Below are 13,420 nucleotides of genomic sequence, written 5' to 3' on the forward strand. Positions count from 1 at the left end.
AAATCAGTTCTAGCAGGGGAACGATGCACGTATATACATGCATCATGATGGCCTGACATGCTCTGGACATATGCAAGGATCCCTGAATCTTTCCTCCTCAGAGAATTGATTACAGTTTACCTAGGGAATAGCAACGCAGAGAAAAACCCAAAATTACTGCCTTCCTTTGAAGCGTTCCTCACTGGCATTATTAGCAACAGAGCATCGAATGGACACTGATCCAGGAACTATTTTTAACCACACATGCGGCCCCACACACAAACCCACCCACAGAGTGGCTGTGATCCATGAATATTAACTATTTTGAGTAGGTGAATTTCTGGCCTTTCATCGAAGAAAAGTACCTTTCAGCAGAACCCATACTTATGAACACCTGGAAACACTGGTGAATGAGGTGAGTTTCTTCAAACCTTCACTGTCGGTGCTTTGATGAACTCTGCAGACCAGAGAAGAATTTATGTCAGATCAAAAGGTGCCTGTGCTGTGCCTCCATGTAACCTTTTCCTCCCGTGCCAGTACACTAGAACCACATCCTGAGATCACGTGGTGAGGATTAGACGCAGACACCAAAGCTTCAGAATAGGCGAAATCTTTGCCACGTATACATCTGACTGAAATTAATACCGAGAATATACTCAAAAACTAAATTCCCATAAAATCAATGACCCAATGAAGAAATACACAAAGGAACTTAACAGAGCTTTTTCCAAGGCAGAAGTCCAAAGGACCTAAAACTACATAAAGAAATGCTCACCATCGCTAGTCAGAAAGGAAACACAAATCAAAACCATACCAAGATTCCAACTCACTCCCATTAGAATGGCTATCATCAAGAATACAAACAAGTAATATTTTCAAGGATGTCTAAAAGAACGGAACCCTCATATGCAGTTAGTGGGAATGTAAATTAGCACAACAAGTATGGAAAACAATATGGAGGCTTCTCGAAACTAAAAGTAGAATTGCTGTGTGATCCAGCATTGTCATTCATAGGGACATCCCTGAATGAATGCAAGTCAGGTTACAATACAGACACCTGCAAATCCATGTTTACTGCAGCATTATTCACAACAGCTAAGATATGTCAATCAGCAAAGACGCCTCACTACTGACACATGGATCAAAAACTGTGGCGTTTATACACAATGGAATTTTATTCAGCCTTAAATAAGAATGAAATTTTGTTGTTTGTAGGTAAAAGGATGGAACTGGACAACATCAACTTAACTGAAATTAGAAAGGTTAGGGAAACCAAAGGCCACATGTTTTCTCTCACACATGGACTAGAGACCTGATACGCATACAAGCAGTATTATGAACAACAGGTCTAAGCGGAGCTCATTTACGAGAGAGAGAGGGTAAAAGGAGGAGGTTAATCAGGTCAATATGGTTGTTGTACTTTCTGTAGAAGAATGCAGAATTTTAAAACCTTTTGAAACTACCATAAGAAGGAGAATAAAGTAGAAAACCAAAAAATAGAGGGAATGACACAATTTGTGTTATAACATGGACATATATGTATATATGTATATGTATATATGCATATATCCATATACGTATGTGAAAATGTCACAATGAAATATCCTGTATAGCTAACTTCATTAAACAAACAAAAATGTGCTGGGCACCAGTGGCTCACACCTGCAATCCTTGTGACTCAGGAGGAAGAGATAAGGAAGATCATGGTTCAAAGACAGCTTGGGCAAATAGTTTGCAAGACCCTATCTCACAAACACCTATCACAAAAAAGGGCTGGTGGACTGCCTCAAGGTAGAGTCCCTGAGTTCAAGCCCCAGTTCTGCCCTCCACACCAAAAATAGTACACACAAAAATGGATTTTTGTTGTTAAAAATGGAGAACAGAATTGGAAAATAGGTCCTGTCTAGGGAGTTGTTACTTGTGGGAGGGGTGAGGATATAAGGAAAGGGTGTAGGATATGGTATAAATACTATATATTCATGTACGAAAATGGAAAAACGAGACCTGATGAAACTATTCCAGGAATGGGGTGAGAGAGGATAAAGGAGAATGATGGAGGGATGAATTCAACTATGGCACATTATAAGAACTTTTGCAAATGTCGCAATGTACCCCCACTACAATAAGTTTTTTAAAACTCAGTAATGTAAAGACGTTTTTTTAATCACTGTGTTCATTTCACTGAGCTTCACAGAGAGAAGTTACACAACCACACTTAATCGGCCAGTTTTCCTACAAACTAACAACTATGTGACTTACTATGCATGTGAGTTCTCATCACCTCGTACCTCCTCACAAACATTATAGCACTGACATCACACTGACATCACCCAACAGCAGATGTGAGGGACAGAGCCCTGTGCTCCAAACACCTCTGACAATAGCTGCACCAGCACAGGTAATCATTCAAACTCTCTGCATAGATTTCCCTATAAAATAAGAAGGTTGCTCTAAATGACATATAAGGTCAGTTTGGGTTCTAACATTCTACGAACATTTTGGGTCACTTTTGCTCAACTGGGCAGTTCCCAAATGCCTGACCCACAGAAAATGAGTGAATTATTTTTTCTTCTTTACTATGCTAAACGTTGGAGAAATGTGTTACACAGATATAGGTAACTAATAGATGGAAGATGACAGGCCCATCTGCTAACTACTGGTGGCATCCAAGAGTGCTCCACAACCTCAGGGGCTTGCACTGAAAGCCCAGGGGCATCTTCACATCTGCCCTGCAATAAAGCATCTAGGGCCTCTGCAAAACTCCTACCAGTGCATTGGGTGGGGTGCTGACAAAAAAATTCTTCAATGATACATACATGCTAAGGGACCCAGGGCTCATGAACTCGTCCTCAACTCAGTCACTGCTAGAGGCTGAGGTATGGGAGTTGTTTATCTCATAGAAGCAAGATCTCTGATCAAACATGCTTCTTAACTCACCTGAATTTGTAGAATCTGAAATTCAAGTTGAAAAGTAACCATGTGGTAATTTCCTGATAATCCGTGTCACTGTATAACATTCTTTACATCTGAAAATTACAAAAACAAGAATTTTCAATAGAATTTTATTCAGCCACAATAAAGAATGAGATTTTATCCTTTGCAGGGAAATGGATGGAAATGGAGATTATCTTAAGTGAAATTAGCCAGGTTCTGAAAACCAAACACTGCGTATTGCCTCTCAGATGTAGAATATAGGCCCAGTAAAAATAAAAAGAATATGATGTAAAACAACTCAATCTGACGGGAAGTCCCTAATGGGAGGGAGAACATTTAAAAGAATGAACTTAAGAATGTGAATACGGTGGATGTATTTTCTACACATCAAGAATGGAAGGGGAACAAAGTACAAAGGACAAAACGAAGGGATGAAACAAGTAGGATTATAATACATATGTACCTGGAAATGTCCCAGTGAACCGTCCCAGAGAGCTATCTTAAACAAAAAAATATCATTTTTTTTTCAAAAAAAGAGAACAGGCCCAGTCCCACCAAAAACAAAGAAATAAACTAATAAAAAACACAACACAAGAAAGTAAAACTGGTCTTGTCTGGGGGTTAGTTACATTGGGAGCAGGGAGCATTATTACGAAAGGGTTGTGAGGGGGAATATGACGGAAATATTATGTACTCATGTATGAAAATGGAAACATGAAACCTGTTAAACTATTCCAGGAATAGGGAGAGAGGGAATAAAGGAAAATGACGGAAGGGATGAATTTAACTGTGACATATTGTAACAATCTTTTGTAAATGTAACAACATATACCCAGTACAACAGTACTCAATAAAAAATATTAAAAAAAAGAAAAACCATAGCACTCCAGCAGACCTTTTGTGCCTTGAGTATTTTCAATATAGGGTTGTGGAAACTATTTGCCAGAGCTGGCTTTGAACTGTGATCCTCCCGTTTCTTCCTGCTGAGTAGAGAGAAATGCAGGTATACATCACAGGCAAACAGCCCAAATTTCAATATATTTCTATTGGTTTTTTATCACATATGTATCCGTTCCTAAACAATATAGCGATTGGTTCTGGATGGTTTGGCTCTGTTTATTCTTTTAGGGGTTCACTGTACTTCTTTAACCTAAAGATTTATAGAATTGGACAGGTGGTGTTGCTAAAGGGGAAGAGCAACTGCTTTGCAAGTGCAAAGCCCTGACATCCAACCCCAGTATTACCACACCCAACCGTCCCACCAAAAACAAAAAAGTCTATGAAGCTCCCTAGTCTTCAGGAAATTTAGAAAAAGAATTTACGCATTGAGTATATTGTTAACAAAATTAGCGAACACCACTAATTTTCTTCAAAATAATCAAATATGGAGCCCACACATTCATGCTTCACAATATAATTTTAGAGCTCATAAAATGGTTAAGAACACTCCTCATTAGGACAGTGCTGAGAAGTCATGAAAACCATAGTTAAGAATAGAGGCTGGGCAGAGTGATTCATGCTTGTAGCAATACCAGCTACTCGGTAGGCAGAAATCAGGAGGATCACAGTTCTAATCCAGGGAAGGCAAAAAGTTAATGAGACCTAGGCTGGTGATACGGCTCAAATGGTAGACTGCCTGCCTAGCAATTACAACGCCCTGAGATCAAACCCCAATAGTACAAAATAAAATCCCCAAACTTAGCAAGACCCCATCTCAACCAGTAAGCTGAGCATGTTATTGTGTGCCTGTATCCTTATGTGTGTCCCAAGTCCCACCACCCCCAAAATAATCCAATCTGTGTGACGTGGCATAGGCAGGAGGATCAAGGTCTGAGGGCCCACCCTGGGTGAAAACTCAAAAGACCATATCTGAAAAATTACTGAAAGAAAAGAAGCCTAGGGGTATGGCTCAAGTGCTAGAGCACCTACCAAGCAAGTAAGAGACCCTGACTTCAAACACCATTATTATCAAAAGTTTGTAAAAAGAACAGAATCTGAGAATGCATTACTTGCCTAGCATAGTCAAGGAACTGGGTTCAATCCCCAGCACTGGAAAAAAACCAAACATTCAATGAAAAACTCTTCTGACATTGATAATACATGCACGTACACTTAATTTTTAATTTCAAACTCATTATTTTGTAAACCAACTCATTAGGAAACAAAACTAAGGATACTCAAAACAATGATCAGGTGCACTAAAGGAAATTCCAAAACAATTCTAACAATCTTTGGAGAAATGAAAACATAACCGCCTCAAAGGATACATTCCTCAAATACTACTATTTGATTGACTGGCTTCTAATGTATTCATTAATAATCCAGAGGAACGGTAACAGCACAATTATGTCAATGGAAAGAGATGACTTCAAATTATTGACTTTCCAACAGCACCTGACCCAGTGACCCAGGCAGACACAATATGAATTTGTTCATTAAGTAAACATGTGATGACATCAAATCCAGATCAAGCTTTTTGTCTGTCAATTTGCTCAGTATGTCAAAAAGCTGTCAAAAAATAGAATTATAAATACCATTTTGAACAAGGCTGTATCACTTGGCCTCAGGAGCCGTCACTTTTACCTGCCAATCTTTTTTCATATTTTGCAACAAAGTATAACCCAGGTGAATATAATCTTCAACGTCAGGGCTCTCAGGCATTGATATGCTTCTGAAGCTCATCAGCTGTTCTGCTTTTTGTGATATCATCTAAGTATTTTTAAAGGGCAGGCTTTTCGTGTGTGAAAAAGAGAAAAGAACGTCTGAAAACCAGTGATACAAAAAACTGTATAATCCCAGTTTATTCACATCTAGATTCCACTTGCGTACTTGCATCAGACTGCATTCTTTTCCTGCTCAAAATGCTTCTCTTCCACTACCATTCCTCTTGCCAAATTATATCACTAATCATTCTCACAACTATTTTGATTGATGGCTTTAAAATACTACTTCTTGGGTCAGACATGTAGCTCAGTTGTAGAACACTTGCCCAGTATGTGCAAAGGTCCTGGGTTTAATCCTCAGCACAGAGGGGACAAAAGTATGTGAGTGTGTATATATATTCTTTACTATAATTTTTATACTATTCCAAGTTTGCTAAAATAAGTACATACTACTCACAGAGAAGAAAAGTATTTCATCTTTTGAAATATCTTTGTCTGAAATCTCCTTTCTAGCTACAGGAGTTTCTTTAAGACCCTGAACTTTTACATCTGGCTAGCCTTACTCTATTTCTTTTTGCAGTGGTATTGAAATTTGAACTCAGAGCCTCATGCATGGTACTCAGGCACTCTAACTCCTTGAGCCACCTCCGCCCGCATCCTGGCGCACCTCCCGCCTGACCCACGCTGCCTGCAGCCGGACCACCTCCGCCTGACGCACCAGCACGCCTGACCCCCACACACACATATACACACACACACACAAACCCACTCCCAGGAGCCCAGCCTGTATTCAAGGCATGTCGAATGTTATCTGCAAAGGCGGAAATCCTTGCGTTATCCTATTGAGTGGACACTTTCAGCACTTGAGAAAGGATCAAACTTAGAAAAACTCATGAAGTGACATCCGTTCCACCAAAGTCCTTGGAAGGAAGATATACTACCACCTTTATGTCAAGGAATGAGTAAGACTAATCCAGAGTCAGTGCCTGAAGCCATCACTTGAATTGAAATCAATTCTAGCAGGGTAACGACGCATGGATATACATGTATCACGATAGCCTGACATACTCTGGCCATACTGAAGGAATACTGAATCTTTCCTCCTCAATCGATTACAGTTAATCTAGGGAATAACAACGTAGAGAAAACCCGGAAATCACTGTCTTCCAAGTAGTATTCCTCACTGGCATTATTAGGATCTGAGCATCTAAAGGACACTGATCCAGGAAACATTTTTAACCACACATGCGCCCCCACACATAAACACACCCACAGATAAGCTATGATCCATGAATATTAACTATTTTGGAGTAAGTGAATTTCTGGACTTTCATCTAAGAAAAGTACCCTTCAGCCAAACCCATACTTATGGGTACCTGGAAACACTGGTGATGAGGTGATGTTCTTGAAACCTTCACTGCCCTTGGTTTAATGGACCCTGCAGACCAGAGAAGAAATTATGTTAGATCAACAAGTGCCAGTGCTGGACCTCCATGTAGCCTTTTCCTCCCTTGCCAGTCCACTAGAACCACACCGTGAGATCACGTGGTCAGGACTAGAAGCAGAAACCAAGGCTTCCTGTGACCACAGGGACAACCAGGAGGCCTACTCTGCTTGGTGAGTTCCCTGCGAAATGACACAGAGGACTATGGACACTAAAAGCTGTGTGGCACGGAAGGTTATGCTAGCTGTGAAGAATGGAATCACCCGATCCTGGTGTGCTCAGGTCACCCGTGTCCTCCTGCCACGCGTGCCCCGAATACCTATGACCCAATTTAAAGAGAAGTCTTCCACACAAGACAGTGGCACCTACCTCCAGCTTCTTCATGCTTGGCTGGCTGCGCTACCATAGCAGCAGGCCAGGCAGGAGCTGCCTCAGGAATGTATATGTTCCAGGGGCTCTGATCCCACTGTGACATCAGAACCAAGTCTGTCCTGATTGGTCAGACCACGTAAGCACTGCCTCTACGGCTCCTCTCCCTCCAGTCTCCAGCCACTTGTGTGGCAGTTTCCTGGCAAGAACTTCTGATCTGGGGATTGCTTGTCTCCTCCATGTTCCCTCCTCAGATCATTCAAGGTTCAACTGGCATGACACTTCTGTCTTGTTCCAAAGTACTCCCATCTGGACCCCACACTGTGGAGGACAGGAAGGCTTTCACCTGGTGAGTACACAAACACCTCAAGCCCTCTCAAGGTAAATCAGCCAGGAAAACTCCCTGAACCTTGGATGAGGCAACTTCCTTCTCAGAACTACATCTCCCATCATCTGGGAGGGTATTCCCTTATTTGACCCAAAATATCACAGAGTGAGAACCTGGAGCTGTCTTCCAGACTACAGTGTTCCTAACTTGAACAAAACACGCAAACGCACACACTGGCTGCCAAGACCCTCAACGTGACCACATGAATTCACTCCCTCTCGACACAGAAATTACTTCACTTTGATCTGAGAACTACACAGGCACACACACGCTATAGCCAACCAATGCTTAGGTTTCTCTAGTCACGGAAATGCTTACCACCTCTCGGGAGAACGGCACATTTCAGGAACACCACAACCTATGGAATAAGCATGAAACTCTCAGGAAGGACATTCAAATCTGCAAAGGTTCTCTGAGGGACATCACAGTACACCTTTCATTCATGGAACCGAAGACATAAAGTCAGTGCCACACAAGGCTGTTCCTCAAGTGACTTGGGGAAGGAACCTAAATTCTACCAACCAGTGTTGGGAAATTAAACAACAAATATCCCACACACACTCACACACAGATAATGAGTGACATACTAATAGTTATCTTGTATGTGAATTTCTTACATTCGATGGAGTTAATTACAACTTTGAGCAACACCAGAAGGCATAGAACATCACACAGCCTTTTTCATTGATCTATTTCCGCATCGTTAATCATAGATTTTGATTCAAGGTGACTTCTGCATGCCTATGCAGCGCATACACTCAAAGAGTGAGAAACAGTTGGTAGTACGAGAATTTATGAGGAATAGCAAAGAAATTAATACATGAACAAATGAGAAATATTAAGCACAGAGACAAAGACAGACACATACACACAAGAAAGACAGACAGACAGGTTGACACAGACACCCAGGAACCTGGCCTCTATTCAACGCAAGTCCAATGTTAGCTGCAAAGGCTGATATCCTGGCGTTAACCTACTGAGGGGACCCTTTAAGCACATTAGAAAGGATCAAACTTAGAAAAACACGTGAAGTGACATCGGTTCTACCAATGTCCTTGGAAGGAACACATACTACCACCATTATGCCAAGGAACAACTAAAGCCTAATCGAGAGTCAGTGCCTGAAGCCATCACTTGAACTGAAATCAGTTCTAGCAGGGGAACGATGCACGTATATACATGCATCATGATGGCCTGACATGCTCTGGACATATGCAAGGATCCCTGAATCTTTCCTCCTCAGAGAATTGATTACAGTTTACCTAGGGAATAGCAACGCAGAGAAAAACCCAAAATTACTGCCTTCCTTTGAAGCGTTCCTCACTGGCATTATTAGCAACAGAGCATCGAATGGACACTGATCCAGGAACTATTTTTAACCACACATGCGGCCCCACACACAAACCCACCCACAGAGTGGCTGTGATCCATGAATATTAACTATTTTGAGTAGGTGAATTTCTGGCCTTTCATCGAAGAAAAGTACCTTTCAGCAGAACCCATACTTATGAACACCTGGAAACACTGGTGAATGAGGTGAGTTTCTTCAAACCTTCACTGTCGGTGCTTTGATGAACTCTGCAGACCAGAGAAGAATTTATGTCAGATCAAAAGGTGCCTGTGCTGTGCCTCCATGTAACCTTTTCCTCCCGTGCCAGTACACTAGAACCACATCCTGAGATCACGTGGTGAGGATTAGACGCAGACACCAAAGCTTCAGAATAGGCGAAATCTTTGCCACGTATACATCTGACTGAAATTAATACCGAGAATATACTCAAAAACTAAATTCCCATAAAATCAATGACCCAATGAAGAAATACACAAAGGAACTTAACAGAGCTTTTTCCAAGGCAGAAGTCCAAAGGACCTAAAACTACATAAAGAAATGCTCACCATCGCTAGTCAGAAAGGAAACACAAATCAAAACCATACCAAGATTCCAACTCACTCCCATTAGAATGGCTATCATCAAGAATACAAACAAGTAATATTTTCAAGGATGTCTAAAAGAACGGAACCCTCATATGCAGTTAGTGGGAATGTAAATTAGCACAACAAGTATGGAAAACAATATGGAGGCTTCTCGAAACTAAAAGTAGAATTGCTGTGTGATCCAGCATTGTCATTCATAGGGACATCCCTGAATGAATGCAAGTCAGGTTACAATACAGACACCTGCAAATCCATGTTTACTGCAGCATTATTCACAACAGCTAAGATATGTCAATCAGCCAAGACGCCTCACTACTGACACATGGATCAAAAACTGTGGCGTTTATACACAATGGAATTTTATTCAGCCTTAAATAAGAATGAAATTTTGTTGTTTGTAGGTAAAAGGATGGAACTGGACAACATCAACTTAACTGAAATTAGAAAGGTTAGGGAAACCAAAGGCCACATGTTTTCTCTCACACATGGACTAGAGACCTGATACGCATACAAGCAGTATTATGAACAACAGGTCTAAGCGGAGCTCATTTACGAGAGAGAGAGGGTAAAAGGAGGAGGTTAATCAGGTCAATATGGTTGTTGTACTTTCTGTAGAAGAATGCAGAATTTTAAAACCTTTTGAAACTACCATAAGAAGGAGAATAAAGTAGAAAACCAAAAAATAGAGGGAATGACACAATTTGTGTTATAACATGGACATATATGTATATATGTATATGTATATATGCATATATCCATATACGTATGTGAAAATGTCACAATGAAATATCCTGTATAGCTAACTTCATTAAACAAACAAAAATGTGCTGGGCACCAGTGGCTCACACCTGCAATCCTTGTGACTCAGGAGGAAGAGATAAGGAAGATCATGGTTCAAAGACAGCTTGGGCAAATAGTTTGCAAGACCCTATCTCACAAACACCTATCACAAAAAAGGGCTGGTGGACTGCCTCAAGGTAGAGTCCCTGAGTTCAAGCCCCAGTTCTGCCCTCCACACCAAAAATAGTACACACAAAAATGGATTTTTGTTGTTAAAAATGGAGAACAGAATTGGAAAATAGGTCCTGTCTAGGGAGTTGTTACTTGTGGGAGGGGTGAGGATATAAGGAAAGGGTGTAGGATATGGTATAAATACTATATATTCATGTACGAAAATGGAAAAACGAGACCTGATGAAACTATTCCAGGAATGGGGTGAGAGAGGATAAAGGAGAATGATGGAGGGATGAATTCAACTATGGCACATTATAAGAACTTTTGCAAATGTCGCAATGTACCCCCACTACAATAAGTTTTTTAAAACTCAGTAATGTAAAGACGTTTTTTTAATCACTGTGTTCATTTCACTGAGCTTCACAGAGAGAAGTTACACAACCACACTTAATCGGCCAGTTTTCCTACAAACTAACAACTATGTGACTTACTATGCATGTGAGTTCTCATCACCTCGTACCTCCTCACAAACATTATAGCACTGACATCACACTGACATCACCCAACAGCAGATGTGAGGGACAGAGCCCTGTGCTCCAAACACCTCTGACAATAGCTGCACCAGCACAGGTAATCATTCAAACTCTCTGCATAGATTTCCCTATAAAATAAGAAGGTTGCTCTAAATGACATATAAGGTCAGTTTGGGTTCTAACATTCTACGAACATTTTGGGTCACTTTTGCTCAACTGGGCAGTTCCCAAATGCCTGACCCACAGAAAATGAGTGAATTATTTTTTCTTCTTTACTATGCTAAACGTTGGAGAAATGTGTTACACAGATATAGGTAACTAATAGATGGAAGATGACAGGCCCATCTGCTAACTACTGGTGGCATCCAAGAGTGCTCCACAACCTCAGGGGCTTGCACTGAAAGCCCAGGGGCATCTTCACATCTGCCCTGCAATAAAGCATCTAGGGCCTCTGCAAAACTCCTACCAGTGCATTGGGTGGGGTGCTGACAAAAAAATTCTTCAATGATACATACATGCTAAGGGACCCAGGGCTCATGAACTCGTCCTCAACTCAGTCACTGCTAGAGGCTGAGGTATGGGAGTTGTTTATCTCATAGAAGCAAGATCTCTGATCAAACATGCTTCTTAACTCACCTGAATTTGTAGAATCTGAAATTCAAGTTGAAAAGTAACCATGTGGTAATTTCCTGATAATCCGTGTCACTGTATAACATTCTTTACATCTGAAAATTACAAAAACAAGAATTTTCAATAGAATTTTATTCAGCCACAATAAAGAATGAGATTTTATCCTTTGCAGGGAAATGGATGGAAATGGAGATTATCTTAAGTGAAATTAGCCAGGTTCTGAAAACCAAACACTGCGTATTGCCTCTCAGATGTAGAATATAGGCCCAGTAAAAATAAAAAGAATATGATGTAAAACAACTCAATCTGACGGGAAGTCCCTAATGGGAGGGAGAACATTTAAAAGAATGAACTTAAGAATGTGAATACGGTGGATGTATTTTCTACACATCAAGAATGGAAGGGGAACAAAGTACAAAGGACAAAACGAAGGGATGAAACAAGTAGGATTATAATACATATGTACCTGGAAATGTCCCAGTGAACCGTCCCAGAGAGCTATCTTAAACAAAAAAATATCATTTTTTTTTCAAAAAAAGAGAACAGGCCCAGTCCCACCAAAAACAAAGAAATAAATTAATAAAAAACACAACACAAGAAAGTAAAACTGGTCTTGTCTGGGGGTTAGTTACATTGGGAGCAGGGAGCATTATTACGAAAGGGTTGTGAGGGGGAATATGACGGAAATATTATGTACTCATGTATGAAAATGGAAACATGAAACCTGTTAAACTATTCCAGGAATAGGGAGAGAGGGAATAAAGGAAAATGACGGAAGGGATGAATTTAAATGTGACATATTGTAACAATCTTTTGTAAATGTAACAACATATACCCAGTACAACAGTACTCAATAAAAAATATTAAAAAAAAGAAAAACCATAGCACTCCAGCAGACCTTTTGTGCCTTGAGTATTTTCAATATAGGGTTGTGGAAACTATTTGCCAGAGCTGGCTTTGAACTGTGATCCTCCCGTTTCTTCCTGCTGAGTAGAGAGAAATGCAGGTATACATCACAGGCAAACAGCCCAAATTTCAATATATTTCTATTGGTTTTTTATCACATATGTATCCGTTCCTAAACAATATAGCGATTGGTTCTGGATGGTTTGGCTCTGTTTATTCTTTTAGGGGTTCACTGTACTTCTTTAACCTAAAGATTTATAGAATTGGACAGGTGGTGTTGCTAAAGGGGAAGAGCAACTGCTTTGCAAGTGCAAAGCCCTGACATCCAACCCCAGTATTACCACACCCAACCGTCCCACCAAAAACAAAAAAGTCTATGAAGCTCCCTAGTCTTCAGGAAATTTAGAAAAAGAATTTACGCATTGAGTATATTGTTAACAAAATTAGCGAACACCACTAATTTCCTTCAAAATAATCAAATATGGAGCCCACACATTCATGCTTCACAATATAATTTTAGAGCTCATAAAATGGTTAAGAACACTCCTCATTAGGACAGTGCTGAGAAGTCATGAAAACCATAGTTAAGAATAGAGGCTGGGCAGAGTGATTCATGCTTGTAGCAATACCAGCTACTCGGTAGGCAGAAATCAGGAGGATCACAGTTCTAATCCAGGGAAGGCAA

The sequence above is a fragment of the Castor canadensis genome, chromosome 8 (genome assembly GCF_047511655.1).
Source record: "Castor canadensis chromosome 8, mCasCan1.hap1v2, whole genome shotgun sequence".
Taxonomy (NCBI): Eukaryota; Metazoa; Chordata; class Mammalia; order Rodentia; family Castoridae; genus Castor; species Castor canadensis.